This window comes from Oncorhynchus nerka, linkage group LG15 (genome assembly GCF_034236695.1).
Source record: "Oncorhynchus nerka isolate Pitt River linkage group LG15, Oner_Uvic_2.0, whole genome shotgun sequence".
Lineage (NCBI taxonomy): Eukaryota > Metazoa > Chordata > Actinopteri > Salmoniformes > Salmonidae > Oncorhynchus > Oncorhynchus nerka.
In genome coordinates, this window is record NC_088410.1 from 1,727,407 (window position 1) to 1,742,406 (window position 15,000).

General features: G+C 55.0%; 1 protein-coding gene across 1 annotated transcript in view; it reads right to left on the reverse strand.

Moving 5' to 3' along the window:
• The window catches only part of LOC135559946 (synaptogyrin-3-like), a 29,689-nt gene that overhangs the window by 1,721 nt on the left and 12,968 nt on the right, over positions 1-15,000 (reverse strand). The window lies entirely within an intron of this gene.

Genomic DNA, 15,000 nt, shown 5'->3' on the forward strand with positions numbered 1-15,000 from the left:
TCCTAGCTAAAAACAGCAGCCTGGAGTCAGAGGTTAGGGGTTAGAGGTTAGGTGTTAGAGGTTAGGTGTTAGAGGTTAGGGGTTAGAGGTTAGGTGCTAGAGGTTAGGTGCTAGAGGTCAGAGGTTAGGTGTTAGAGGTTAGGTGTTAGAGCTTCCTAGCTAAAAACAGCAGCCTGGAGTCAGAGGTTAAGGGTTAGAGGTTAAGGGTTAGAGGTTAGGTGTTAGAGGTTAGGTGTCAGAGGTTAGGTGTTAGAGGTTAGGTGTCAGAGGTTAGGTGTCAGAGGTTAGGTGTTAGAGGTTAGGTGTTAGAGCTTCCTAGCTAAAAACAGCAGCCTGGAGTCAGAGGTTAGATGTTAGGTGTTAGAGCTTCCTAGCTAAAAACAGCAGCCTGGAGTCAGAGGTTAGGGGTTAGAGGTTAGGTGTTAGAGCTTCCTAGCTAAAAACAGCAGCCTGGAGTCAGAGGTTAGAGGTTAGGTGTTAGAGGTTAGGTGTTAGAGGTTAGGTGTTAGAGCTTCCTAGCTAAAAACAGCAGCCTGGAGTCAGAGGTTAGGTGTCAGAGGTTAGGTGTCAGAGGTTAGGTGTCAGAGGTTAGGTGTTAGAGGTTAGGTGTTAGAGCTTCCTAGCTAAAAACAGCAGCCTGGAGTCAGAGGTTAGATGTTAGGTGTTAGAGCTTCCTAGCTAAAAACAGCAGCCTGGAGTCAGAGGTTAAGGGTTAGAGGTTAGGTGTTAGAGGTTAGGTGTTAGAGGTTAGGGGTTAGAGGTTAGGTGCTAGAGGTTAGGTGCTAGAGGACAGAGGTTAGGTGTTAGAGGTTAGGTGTTAGAGGTTAGGTGTTAGAGGTTAGGTGTTAGAGGTTAGGGGTTAGAGGTCAGAGGTTAGAGGTTAGGTGTTAGAGGTTAGGTGTTAGAGGTTAGATGCTAGAGGTCAGAGGTTAGGTGTTAGAGGTTAGGTGTTAGAGGTTAGATGCTAGAGGTCAGAGGTTAGGTGTTAGAGGTTGGGTGTTAGAGGTTGGGTCAGAGGTTAGAGGTTAGTGTTAGAGGTTAGGTGTGCTAGAGGAGAGGTCAGGTCAGAGATGCTAGTTTAGGTGTTAGAGGTTGGGTGTTAGAGGTTAGGTGTTAGAGGTTAGGTGCTAGAGGTCAGAGGTTAGGTGCTAGAGGTCAGAGGTTAGGTGCTAGAGGTTAGGTGCTAGGGTGCTAGAGGTTAGGTGCTAGAGGTTAGGTGTTAGAGGTTAGGTGTTAGAGGTTAGGGGTTAGAGGTTAGAGGTTAGGTGTTAGAGGTTAGATGTTAGAGGTTAGATGCTAGAGGTCAGAGGTTAGGTGTTAGAGGTAGGTGTTAGAGGTTAGATGCTAGAGGTCAGAGGTTAGGTGTTAGAGGTTGGGTGTTAGAGGTTAGGTGTTAGAGGTTAGGTGTTAGAGATTAGGTGTTAGAGGTTAGATGCTAGAGGTCAGAGGTTAGGTGTTAGAGGTTGGGTGTTAGAGGTTAGGTGTTAGAGGTTAGGTGTTAGAGGTTAGGTGTCAGAGGTTAGGTGTTAGAGGTTGGGTGTTAGAGGTTAGGTGTTAGAGGTTAGATGCTAGAGGTCAGAGGTTAGGTGTCAGAGGTTAGGTGTTAGAGGTTGGGTGTTAGATGCTAGAGGTCAGAGGTCAGGTGTTAGAGGTTAGATGCTAGAGGTCAGAGGTTAGGTGTTCGAGCTTCCTAGATAAAAACAGCAGCCTGGAGTCAGAGGTTAAGGGTTAGAGGTTAGGTGTTAGAGGTCAGATGCTAGAGGTCAGAGGTTAGGTGTTAGAGGTTAGGTGTTAGAGGTTAGATGCTAGAGGTCAGAGGTTAGGTGTCAGAGGTTAGGTGTCAGAGGTTAGGTGTTAGAGGTTAGGTGTTAGAGGTTAGGTGTTAGAGGTAAGAGGTTAGAGGTTAGGGGTTAGAGGTTAGGTGTTAGAGGTTAGGTGTTAGAGGTCAGAGGTTAGAGGTCAGGGGTTAGAGGTTAGGTGTTAGAGGTTAGGTGTTAGAGGTTAGGTGTTAGAGGTTAGGTGTTAGAGGTTAGGTGTTAGAGGTTAGATGCTAGAGGTCAGAGGTTAGGTGTTAGAGGTTAGGTTAGAGGTTAGGTGTTAGAGGTTAGGTGTTAGAGGTTAGGTGTTAGAGGTTAGGTGTCAGAGGTTAGGTGTCAGAGGTTAGGTGTCAGAGGTTAGGTGTTAGAGGTTAGGTGTTAGAGGTTAGGTGTTAGAGGTCAGGTGTTAGAGCTTCCTAGCTAAAAACAGGAGTTTCTCTTAGGTAAGGGACAGCATTCCCTCCTCAGATTTGTCACTCTAGACACAACGACAACATAATTAACAAAAACAACAAAAAACAAGTCACAACTCCTGCAGCTCTGGGTCTGTTCATAGTCAACGGTCACAACTCCTGCACCTCTGGGTCTGTTCATAGTCAACGGGCCACAACTCCTGCAGCTCTGGGTCTGTTCATAGTCAACGGTCACAACTCCTGCAGCTCTGGGTCTGTTCATAGTCAACGGTAGGAGGGTCACAACTCCTGCAGCTCTGGGTCTGTTCATAGTCAACGGTAGGAGGGTCACAACTCCTGCAGCTCTGGGTCTGTTCATAGTCAACGGGCCACAACTCCTGCACCTCTGGGTCTGTTCATAGTCAACGGTCACAACTCCTGCAGCTCTGGGTCTGTTCATAGTCAACGGCCACAACTCCTGCAGCTCTGGGTCTGTTCATAGTCAACGGTCACAACTCCTGCAGCTCTGGGTCTGTTCATAGTCAACGGTAGGAGGGTCACAACTCCTGCAGCTCTGGGTCTGTTCATAGTCAACGGGCCACAACTCCTGCACCTCTGGGTCTGTTCATAGTCAACGGGCCACAACTCCTGCAGCTCTGGGTCTGTTCATAGTCAACGGCCACAACTCCTGCAGCTCTGGGTCTGTTCATAGTCAACGGTAGGAGGGTCACAACTCCTGCAGCTCTGGGTCTGTTCATAGTCAACGGCCACAACTCCTACAGCTCTGGGTCTGTTCATAGTCAACGGCCACAACTCCTGCAGCTCTGGGTCTGTTCATAGTCAACGGTCACAACTCCTGCAGCTCTGGGTCTGTTCATAGTCCGGGTCACAACTCCTGCAGCTCTGGGTCTGTTCATAGTCAACGGTAGGAGGGTCACAACTCCTGCAGCTCTGGGTCTGTTCATAGTCAACGGTAGGAGGGGCCTCCTAGGGTAGGTACACCTACAGCTCATCCTGCAGCTCTGGGTCTGTACATAGTCAACGGTAGGAGGGGCCTCCTAGGGTAGGTACACCTACAGCTCATCTCTGGGTCTGTTCATAGTCAACGCTTCGAGGGGCCTCCTAGGGTAGGTACACCTACAGCTCATCTCTGGGTCTGTACATAGTCAAAGCTTCGAGGGGCCTCCTAGGGTAGGTACACCTACAGCTCATCTCTGGGTCTGTTCATAGTCAAAGCTTCGAGGGGCCTCCTAGGGTAGGTACACCTACAGCTCATCTCTTGGCAGTAGTACTGTAGACTACTTTATCACTGACCTCAACCCAGAGTCTCTCAGTGCGTTCACAGTCAGTCCATTGACACCCCTATCAGACCACAGTCAGCCCACCCCTATCAGACCACAGTCAGCCCACTGACTCCCCACCCCACTGACTCCCCTATCAGATCACAGTCAGCCCACTGACACCCCTATCAGACCACAGTCAGCCCACCCCTATCAGACCACAGTCAGCCCACTGACTCCCCTATCAGACCACAGTCAGCCCACTGACTCCCCTATCAGACCACAGTCAGCCCACTGACTCCCCTATCAGACCACAGTCAGCCCACTGACACCCCTATCAGACCACAGTCAGCCCACTGACTCCCCTATCAGACCACAGTCAGCCCACTGACACCCCTATCAGACCACAGTCAGCCCACTGACTCCCCTATCAGACCACAGTCAGCCCACTGACACCCCTATCAGACCACAGTCAGCCCACCCCTATCAGACCACAGTCAGCCCACTGACTCCCCTATCAGATCACAGTCAGCCCACTGACACCCCTATCAGATCACAGTAAGCCCACTGACTCCCCTATCAGACCACAGTCAGCCCACAGTCAGCCCACTGACTCCCCTATCAGACCACAGTCAGCCCACCCCTATCAGACCACAGTCAGCCCACTGACACCCCTATCAGAACACAGTCAGTCCACTGACACCCCTATCAGACCACAGTCAGCCCACTGACACCCCTATCAGATCACAGTCAGCCCACTGACACCCCTATCAGACTAGTCAGCCCACTGACTCCCCTATCAGACCACAGTCAGCCCACTGACTCCCCTATCAGACCACAGTCAGCCCACTGACACCCCTATCAGATCACAGTCAGCCCACTGACACCCCTATCAGACCACAAGTCAGCCCACTGACACCCCTATCAGACCAGTCAGTCCATTGACACCCCTATCAGACCACAGTCAGCCCACCCCTATCAGACCACAGTCAGCCCACTGACACCCCTATCAGACCAGTCAGCCCACTGACACCCCTATCAGATCACAGTCAGCCCACTGACACCCCTATCAGACCACAGTCAGCTCACTGACTCCCCTATCAGACCACAGTCAGCCCACTGACACCCCTATCAGACCACAGTCAGCCCACCCCTATCAGACCACAGTCAGCCCACTGACTCCCCTATCAGATCACAGTCAGCCCACTGACACCCCTATCAGATCACAGTCAGCCCACTGACTCCCCTATCAGACCACAGTCAGCCCACAGTCAGCCCACTGACTCCCCTATCAGACCACAGTCAGCCCACCCCTATCAGACCACAGTCAGCCCACTAACACCCCTATCAGAATACAGTCAGCCCACTGACTCCCCTATCAGATCACAGTCAGCCCACCCCTATCAGACCACAGCCAGCCCACTGACTCCCCTATCAGACCACAGTCAGCCCACTGACACCCCTATCAGATCACAGTCAGCCCACTGTCACCCCTATAAGACCACAGTCAGCCCACTGACTCCCCTATCAGACCACAGTCAGCCCACTGACTCCCCTATCAGACCACAGTCAGCCCACTGACACCCCTATCAGATCACAGTCAGCCCACTGACACCCCTATCAGACCACAGTCAGCCCACTGACACCCCTATCAGATCAGTCAGCCCCCTATCAGACCACAGTCAGGCCACTGACTCCCCTATCAGACCACAGTCAGCCCACTGACACCCCTATCAGACCACAGTCAGCCCACCCCTATCAGACCACAGTCAGCCCACTGACACCCCTATCAGACCACAGTCAGCCCACTGACACCCCTATCAGACCACAGTCAGCCCACCCCTATCAGACCACAGTCAGCCCACTGACTCCCCTATCAGACCACAGTTAGCCCATTGACACCCCTATCAGACCACAGTCAGCCCACTGACTCCCCTATCAGACCACAGTCAGCCCACTGACACCCCTATCAGACCACAGTCAGCCCACCCCTATCAGACCACAGTCAGCCCACTGACTCCCCTATCAGATCACAGTCAGCCCACTGACACCCCTATCAGATCACAGTCAGCCCACTGACTCCCCTATCAGACCACAGTCAGCCCACAGTCAGCCCACTGACTCCCCTATCAGACCACAGTCAGCCCACCCCTATCAGACCACAGTCAGCCCACTAACACCCCTATCAGAATACAGTCAGCCCACTGACTCCCCTATCAGATCACAGTCAGCCCACCCCTATCAGACCACAGCCAGCCCACTGACTCCCCTATCAGATCACAGTCAGCCCACTGACACCCCTATCAGACCACAGTCAGCCCACTGACTCCCCTATCAGACCACAGTCAGCCCACTGACACCCCTATCAGACCACAGTCAGCCCACTGACACCCCTATCAGATCACAATCAGTCCACTGACACCCCTATCAGACCACAGTCAGCCCACTGACACCCCTATCAGATCACAGTCAGCCCACTGACTCCCCTATCAGATCACAGTCAGCCCACTGACACCCCTATCAGACCACAGTCAGCCCACTGACTCCCCTATCAGACCACAGTCAGCCCACTGACTTGTGTAGTGACAGGGGCTGTTCTGGGTAGTAGTGACAGGGGCTGTTCTGGGTAGTAGTGACAGGGGCTGTTCTGGGTAGTAGTGACAGGGGCTGTTCTGGGTAGTGGTGACAGGGGCTGTTCTGGGTAGTAGTGACAGGGGCTGTTCTGGGTAGTAGTGACAGGGGCTGTTCTGGGTAGTAGTGACAGGGGCTGTTCTGGGTAGTAGTGACAGGGGCTGTTCTGGACAGTAGTGACAGGGGCTGTTCTGGGTAGTAGTGACAGGGGCTGTTCTGGGTAGTAGTGACAGGGGCTGTTCTGGGTAGTAGTGACAGGGGCTGTTCTGGGTAGTAGTGACAGGGGCTGTTCTGGGTAGTAGTGACAGGGGCTGTTCTGGGTAGTAGTGACAGGGGCTGTTCTGGGACCACAGTAGTAGTGACAGGGGCTGTTCTGGGTAGTAGGACAGGGCTGTTCTGGGTAGTAGTGACAGGGGCTGTTATGGGTAGTGGTGACAGGGGCTGTTCTGGGTAGTGGTGACAGGGGCTGTTCTGGAATACAGTCAGCCCACTGGATAGTGACAGGGGCTGTTCTGGGTAGTAGTGACAGGGGCTGTTCTGGGTAGTGGTGACAGGGGCTGTTCTTGACTCTAGTAGTGACAGGGGCTGTTCTGGGTAGTAGTGACAGGGGCTGTTCTGGGTAGTAGTGACAGGGGCTGTTCTGGGTAGTGGTGACAGGGGCTGTTCTGGGTAGTAGTGACAGGGGCTGTTCTGGGCAGTAGTGACAGGGGCTGTTCTGGGCAGTAGTGACAGGGGCTGTTGTGTGCAGTAGTGACAGGGGCTGTTCTGGGTAGTAGTGACAGGGGCTGTTCTGGGTAGGAGTGACAGGGGCTGTTCTGGGTAGTGTTGACAGGGGCTGTTCTGGGTAGGAGTGACAGGGGCTGTTCTGGGTAGTGGTGACAGGGGCTGTTCTGGGTAGTGGTGACAGGGGCTGTTCTGGGTAGTAGTGACAGGGGCTGTTCTGGGTAGTAGTGACAGGGCTGTTCTGGGTAGTGGTGACAGGGGCTGTTCTGGGGCTGTTCTGGGTAGTGGTGACAGTAGTAGTGACAGGGGCTGTTCTGGGTAGTAGTGACAGGGGCTGTTCTGGGTAGTAGTGACAGGGGCTGTTCTGGGTAGTAGTGACAGGGGCTGTTCTGGGTAGTAGTGACAGGGGCTGTTCTGGGTAGTAGTGACAGGGGCTGTTCTGGGTAGTAGTGACAGGGGCTGTTCTGGGTAGTAGTGACAGGGGCTGTTCTGGGTAGTAGTGACAGGGGCTGTTCTGGGTAGTAGTGACAGGGGCTGTTCTGGGTAGTAGTGACAGGGGCTGTTCTGGGTAGTAGGACAGGGGCTGTTCTGGGTAGTAGTGACAGGGGCTGTTATGGGTAGTGGTGACAGGGGCTGTTCTGGGTAGTGGTGACAGGGGCTGTTCTGGGTAGTGGTGACAGGGGCTGTTCTGGGTAGTAGTGACAGGGGCTGTTCTGGGTAGTGGTGACAGGGGCTGTTCTTGGTAGTGGTGACAGGGGCTGTTCTGGGTAGTAGTGACAGGGGCTGTTCTGGGTAGTAGTGACAGGGGCTGTTCTGGGTAGTGGTGACAGGGGCTGTTCTGGGTAGTAGTGACAGGGGCTGTTCTGGGCAGTAGTGACAGGGGCTGTTCTGGGCAGTAGTGACAGGGGCTGTTGTGGGTAGTAGTGACAGGGGCTGTTCTGGTCAGTAGTGACAGGGGCTGTTCTGGGTAGGAGTGACAGGGGCTGTTCTGGGTAGTGTTGACAGGGGCTGTTCTGGGTAGGAGTGACAGGGGCTGTTCTGGGTAGTGGTGACAGGGGCTGTTCTGGGTAGTGGTGACAGGGGCTGTTCTGGGTAGTAGTGACAGGGGCTGTTCTGGGTAGTAGTGACAGGGGCTGTTCTGGGTAGTGGTGACAGGGGCTGTTCTGGGTAGTAGTGACAGGGGCTGTTCTGGTCAGTAGTGACAGGGGCTGTTCTGGGCAGTGGTGACAGGGGCTGTTCTGGTCAGTAGTGACAGGGGCTGTTCTGGGCAGTGGTGACAGGGGCTGTGCTGGGTAGTAGTGACAGGGGCTGTTCTGGGTAGTAGTGACAGGGGCTGTTCTGGGCAGTAGTGACAGGGGCTGTTCTGGGTAGTGGTGACAGGGGCTGTTCTGGTCAGTAGTGACAGGGGCTGTTCTGGGCAGTGGTGACAGGGGCTGTTCTGGGTAGTAGTGACAGGGGCTGTTCTGGGTAGTAGTGACAGGGGCTGTTCTGGGCAGTAGTGACAGGGGCTGTTCTGGGTAGTAGTGACAGGGGCTGTTCTGGGTAGTAGTGACAGGGGCTGTTCTGGGTAGTAGTGACAGGGGCTGTTCTGGGTAGTAGTGACAGGGGCTGTTCTGGTCAGTAGTGACAGGGGCTGTTCTGGGTAGTAGTGACAGGGGCTCTTCTGGGTAGTGGTGACAGGGGCTGTTCTGGGTAGTGGTGACAGGGGCTGTTCTGGGTGACGGGCTGTTCTGGGTAGTGGTGACAGGGGCTGTTCTGGGTGACGGGCTGTTCTGGGTAGTGGTGACAGGGGCTGTTCTGGGTAGTAGTGACAGGGGCTGTTCTGGGTAGTGGTGACAGGGGCTGTTCTGGGTAGTGGTGACAGGGTCTGTTCTGGGTAGTAGTGACAGGGGCTGTTCTGGGTAGTAGTGACAGGGGCTGTACTGGGTAGTGGTGACAGGGGCTGTTCTGGGTAGTAGTGACAGGGGCTGTTCTGGTCAGTAGTGACAGGGGCTGTTCTGGGTAGTAGTGACAGGGGCTGTTCTGGGTGTGGTGACAGGGGCTGTTCTGGGTAGTAGTGACAGGGGCTGTTCTGGTGACAGGGGCTAGTGACAGGGGCTGTTCTGGGTAGTAGTGACAGGGGCTGTTCTGGGTAGTAGTGACAGGGGCTGTTCTGGGTAGTAGTGACAGGGGCTGTTCTGGGTAGTAATGACAGGGGCTGTTCTGGGTAGTAGTGACAGGGGCTGTTCTGGGTAGTAGTGACAGGGGCTGTTCTGGGTAGTAGTGACAGGGGCTGTTCTGGGTAGTAGTGACAGGGGCTGTTCTGGGTAGTAGTGACAGGGGCTGTTCTGGGTAGTAGGACAGGGGCTGTTCTGGGTAGTAGTGACAGGGGCTGTTATGGGTAGTGGTGACAGGGGCTGTTCTGGGTAGTGGTGACAGGGGCTGTTCTGGGTAGTGGTGACAGGGGCTGTTCTGGGTAGTAGTGACAGGGGCTGTTCTGGGTAGTGGTGACAGGGGCTGTTCTTGGTAGTAGTGACAGGGGCTGTTCTGGGTAGTAGTGACAGGGGCTGTTCTGGGTAGTAGTGACAGGGGCTGTTCTGGGTAGTGGTGACAGGGGCTGTTCTGGGTAGTAGTGACAGGGGCTGTTCTGGGCAGTAGTGACAGGGGCTGTTCTGGGCAGTAGTGACAGGGGCTGTTGTGTGCAGTAGTGACAGGGGCTGTTCTGGGTAGTAGTGACAGGGGCTGTTCTGGGTAGGAGTGACAGGGGCTGTTCTGGGTAGTGTTGACAGGGGCTGTTCTGGGTAGGAGTGACAGGGGCTGTTCTGGGTAGTGGTGACAGGGGCTGTTCTGGAAGTAGTGGTGACAGGGGCTGTTCTGGTGTAGTGACAGGGGCTGTTCTGGGTAGTAGTGACAGGGGCTGTTCTGGGTAGTGGTGACAGGGGCTGTTCTGGGGCTGTTCTGTGGTGACAGGGGCTGTTCTGGGTAGTAGTGACAGGGGCTGTTCTGGGTAGTAGTGACAGGGGCTGTTCTGGGTAGTAGTGACAGGGGCTGTTCTGGGTAGTAGTGACAGGGGCTGTTCTGGGTAGTAGTGACAGGGGCTGTTCTGGGTAGTAGTGACAGGGGCTGTTCTGGGTAGTAGTGACAGGGGCTGTTCTGGGTAGTAGTGACAGGGGCTGTTCTGGGTAGTAGTGACAGGGGCTGTTCTGGGTAGTAGTGACAGGGGCTGTTCTGGGTAGTAGTGACAGGTGCTGTTCTGGGTAGTAGGACAGGGGCTGTTCTGGGTAGTAGTGACAGGGGCTGTTCTGGGTAGTGGTGACAGGGGCTGTTCTTGGTAGTGGTGACAGGGGCTGTTCTGGGTAGTAGTGACAGGGGCTGTTCTGGGTAGTAGTGACAGGGGCTGTTCTGGGTAGTGGTGACAGGGGCTGTTCTGGGTAGTAGTGACAGGGGCTGTTCTGGGCAGTAGTGACAGGGGCTGTTCTGGGCAGTAGTGACAGGGGCTGTTGTGTGCAGTAGTGACAGGGGCTGTTCTGGGTAGTAGTGACAGGGGCTGTTCTGGGTAGGAGTGACAGGGGCTGTTCTGGGTAGTGTTGACAGGGGCTGTTCTGGGTAGGAGTGACAGGGGCTGTTCTGGGTAGTGGTGACAGGGGCTGTTCTGGGTAGTGGTGACAGGGGCTGTTCTGGGTAGTAGTGACAGGGGCTGTTCTGGGTAGTAGTGACAGGGGCTGTTCTGGGTAGTGGTGACAGGGGCTGTTCTGGGTAGTAGTGACAGGGGCTGTTCTGGTCAGTAGTGACAGGGGCTGTTCTGGGCAGTGGTGACAGGGGCTGTTCTGGTCAGTAGTGACAGGGGCTGTTCTGGGCAGTGGTGACAGGGGCTGTGCTGGGTAGTAGTGACAGGGGCTGTTCTGGGTAGTAGTGACAGGGGCTGTTCTGGGCAGTAGTGACAGGGGCTGTTCTGGGTAGTGGTGACAGGGGCTGTTCTGGTCAGTAGTGACAGGGGCTGTTCTGGGCAGTGGTGACAGGGGCTGTTCTGGGTAGTAGTGACAGGGGCTGTTCTGGGTAGTAGTGACAGGGGCTGTTCTGGGCAGTAGTGACAGGGGCTGTTCTGGGTAGTAGTGACAGGGGCTGTTCTGGGTAGTAGTGACAGGGGCTGTTCTGGGTAGTAGTGACAGGGGCTGTTCTGGGTAGTAGTGACAGGGGCTGTTCTGGTCAGTAGTGACAGGGGCTGTTCTGGGTAGTAGTGACAGGGGCTCTTCTGGGTAGTGGTGACAGGGGCTGTTCTGGGTAGTGGTGACAGGGGCTGTTCTGGGTGACGGGCTGTTCTGGGTAGTGGTGACAGGGGCTGTTCTGGGTGACGGGCTGTTCTGGGTAGTGGTGACAGGGGCTGTTCTGGGTAGTAGTGACAGGGGCTGTTCTGGGTAGTGGTGACAGGGGCTGTTCTGGGTAGTGGTGACAGGGTCTGTTCTGGGTAGTAGTGACAGGGGCTGTTCTGGGTAGTAGTGACAGGGGCTGTTCTGGTCAGTAGTGACAGGGGCTGTACTGGGTAGTGGTGACAGGGGCTGTTCTGGGTAGTAGTGACAGGGGCTGTTCTGGTCAGTAGTGACAGGGGCTGTTCTGGGTAGTAGTGACAGGGGCTGTTCTGGGTGACAGGGGCTGTTCTGGGTAGTGGTGACAGGAGCTGTTCTGGGTAGTAGTGACAGGGGCTGTTCTGGGTAGTAGTGACAGGGGCTGTTCTGGGTAGTAGTGACAGGGGCTGTTCTGGGTAGTAGTGACAGGGGCTGTTCTGGGTAGTAGTGACAGGGGCTGTTCTGGGTAGTAGTGACAGGGGCTGTTCTGGGTAGTAGTGACAGGGGCTGTTCTGGGCAGTAGTGACAGGGGCTGTTCTGGGCAGTAGTGACAGGGGCTGTTCTGGGTAGTAGTGACAGGGGCTGTTCTGGGTAGTAGTGACAGGGGCTGTTCTGGGTAGTAGTGACAGGGGCTGTTCTGGGTAGTAGTGACAGGGGCTGTTCTGGGCAGTAGTGACAGCGGCTGTTCTGGGTAGTGGTGACAGGGGCTGTTCTGGGTAGTAGTGACAGGGGCTGTTCTGGTCAGTAGTGACAGGGGCTGTTCTGGTCAGTAGTGACAGGGGCTGTTCTGGGCAGTAGTGACAGGGGCTGTTCTGGGTAGTGGTGACAGGGGCTGTTCTGGGTAGTGGTGATGGGCTGTTCTGGGTAGTAGTGACAGGGGCTGTTCTGGTCAGTAGTGACAGGGGCTGTTCTGGGTAGTAGTGACAGGGGCTGTTCTGGGTAGTAGTGACAGGGGCTGTTCTGGGTAGTAGTGACAGGGGCTGTTCTGGGTAGTAGTGACAGGGGCTGTTCTGGGTAGTAGTGACAGGGGCTGTTCTGGGTAGTAGTGACAGGCGCTGTTCTGGGTAGTGGTGACAGGGGCTGTTCTGGGCAGTGGTGACAGGGGCTGTTCTGGGTAGTAGTGACAGGGGCTGTTCTGGTCAGTAGTGACAGGGGCTGTTCTGGGCAGTAGTGACAGGGGCTGTTCTGGGTAGTAGTGACAGGGGCTGTTCTGGGCAGTGGTGACAGGGGCTGTTCTGGGTAGTGGTGACAGGGGCTGTTCTGGGTAGTAGTGACAGGGGCTGTTCTGGGTAGTAGTGACAGGGGCTGTTCTGGGTAGTAGTGACAGGGGCTGTTCTGGTCAGTAGTGACAGGGGCTGTTCTGGGCAGTAGTGACAGGGGCTGTTCTGGGTAGTAGTGACAGGGGCTGTTCTGGGCAGTGGTGACAGGGGCTGTTCTGGGTAGTAGTGACAGGGGCTGTTCTGGGTAGTGGTGACAGGGGCTGTTCTGGGTAGTGGTGACAGGGGCTGTTCTGGGTAGTGGTGACAGGGGCTGTTCTGGGTAGTAGTGACAGGGGCTGTTCTGGGTAGTAGTGACAGGGGCTGTTCTGGGCAGTAGTGACAGGGGCTGTTCTGGGCAGTAGTGACAGGGGCTGTTCTGGGTAGTAGTGACAGGGGCTGTTCTGGGCAGTGGTGACAGGGGCTGTTCTGGGTAGTGGTGACAGGGGCTGTTCTAAACTGTTCTGGGTACACATTACACACACACACACACATTACACACACACATTACACACACACACATTACACACACACACATTACACACACACACATTACACACACACACCACACACATTACACCCACACACATTACACACACACATTACACACACATTACACACACACACACATTACACACACATTACACACACACACACCCACACACACATTACACACACACACACATTACACACACACACACACACATTACACACACACACATTACACACACACACCCACACACACACACACACACACACACACACACACACACACACACACACACACACACACACACACACACACACACACACACACATTACACACACACACATTACACACACACACATTACACACACACACACACAACCACACACACATTACACACACACACACACATTACACACACACACATTACCCACACACACACACACACACACACACACACACACACACACACACACACACACACACACACACACACACACACACACACACACACACACACACACACACACCCAGACCCCCCAGGTGTCTCTTACCCAGGTGAGGATGGAGAACACACACACACCCAGACCCCCAGGTGTCTCTTACCCAGGTGAGGATGGAGAACACACACCCCCAAACCCCCCAGGTGTCTCTTACCAAGGTGAGGATGGAGAACACACACCCCAGACCCCCCAGGTGTCTCTTACCCAGCTGAGGATGGAGAACACACACACACCCAGACCCCCAGGTGTCTCTTACCCAGGTGAGGATGGAGAACACACACACACACACACCCCAGGTGTCTCTTACCCAGGTGAGGATGGAGAACACACACACCCAGACCCCCAGGTGTCTCTTACCCAGGTGAGGATGGAGAACACACACCCCCAGACCCCCAGGTGTCTCTTACCCAGGTGAGGATGGAGAACACACACCCCCCCCCAGGTGTCTCTTACCCAGGTGAGGATGGAGAACACACACACCCAGACCCCCCCCCCAGGTGTCTCTTACCCAGGTGAGGATGGAGAACACACACCCCAGACCCCCCCCAGGTGTCTCTTACCCAGGTGAGGATGGAGAACACACACCCCAGACCCCCAGGTGTCTCTTACCCAGGTGAGGATGGAGAACACACACCCCCAGACCCCCAGGTGTCTCTTACCCAGGTGAGGATGGAGAACACACACACACACACCCAGACCCCCCAGGTGTCTCTTACCCAGGTGAGGATGGAGAACACACACACACACACCCCCAGGTGTCTCTTACCCAGGTGAGGATGGAGAACACACACACCCAGACCCCCCAGGTGTCTCTTACCCAGGTGAGGATGGAGAACACACACACCCAGACCCCCCCAGGTGTCTCTTACCCAGGTGAGGATGGAGAACACACACACCCAGACCCCCCAGGTGTCTCTTACCCAGGTGAGGATGGAGAACACACACACCCAGACCCCCCAGGTGTCTCTTACCCAGGTGAGGATGGAGAACACACACACACACACCCAGACACCCCCCAGGTGTCTCTTACCCAGGTGAGGATGGAGAACACACACCCCAAACCCCCAGGTGTCTCTTACCCAGGTGAGGATGGAGAACACACACACACACCCGGACCCCCAGGTGTCTCTTACCCAGGTGAGGATGGAGAACACACACCCAGACCCCCAGGTGTCTCTTACCCAGGTGAGGATGGAGAACACACACCCCCAGACCCCCAGGTGTCTCTTACCCAGGTGAGGATGGAGAACACACACACCCCAGACCCCCCCAGGTGTCTCTTACCCAGGTGAGGATGGAGAACACACACACCCAGACCCCCCAGGTGTCTCTTACCCAGGTGAGGATGGAGAACACACACCCAGACCCCCCAGGTGTCTCTTACCCAGATGAGGATGGAGAACACACACACCCAGACCCCCAGGTGTCTCTTACCCAGGTGAGGATGGAGAACACACACACCCAGACCCCCAGGTGTCTCTTACCCAGGTGAGGATGGAGAACACACACACCCAGACCCCCAGGTGTCTCTTACCCAGGTGAGGATGGAGAACACACATACACCCCCACACCCCCAGGTGTCTCTTACC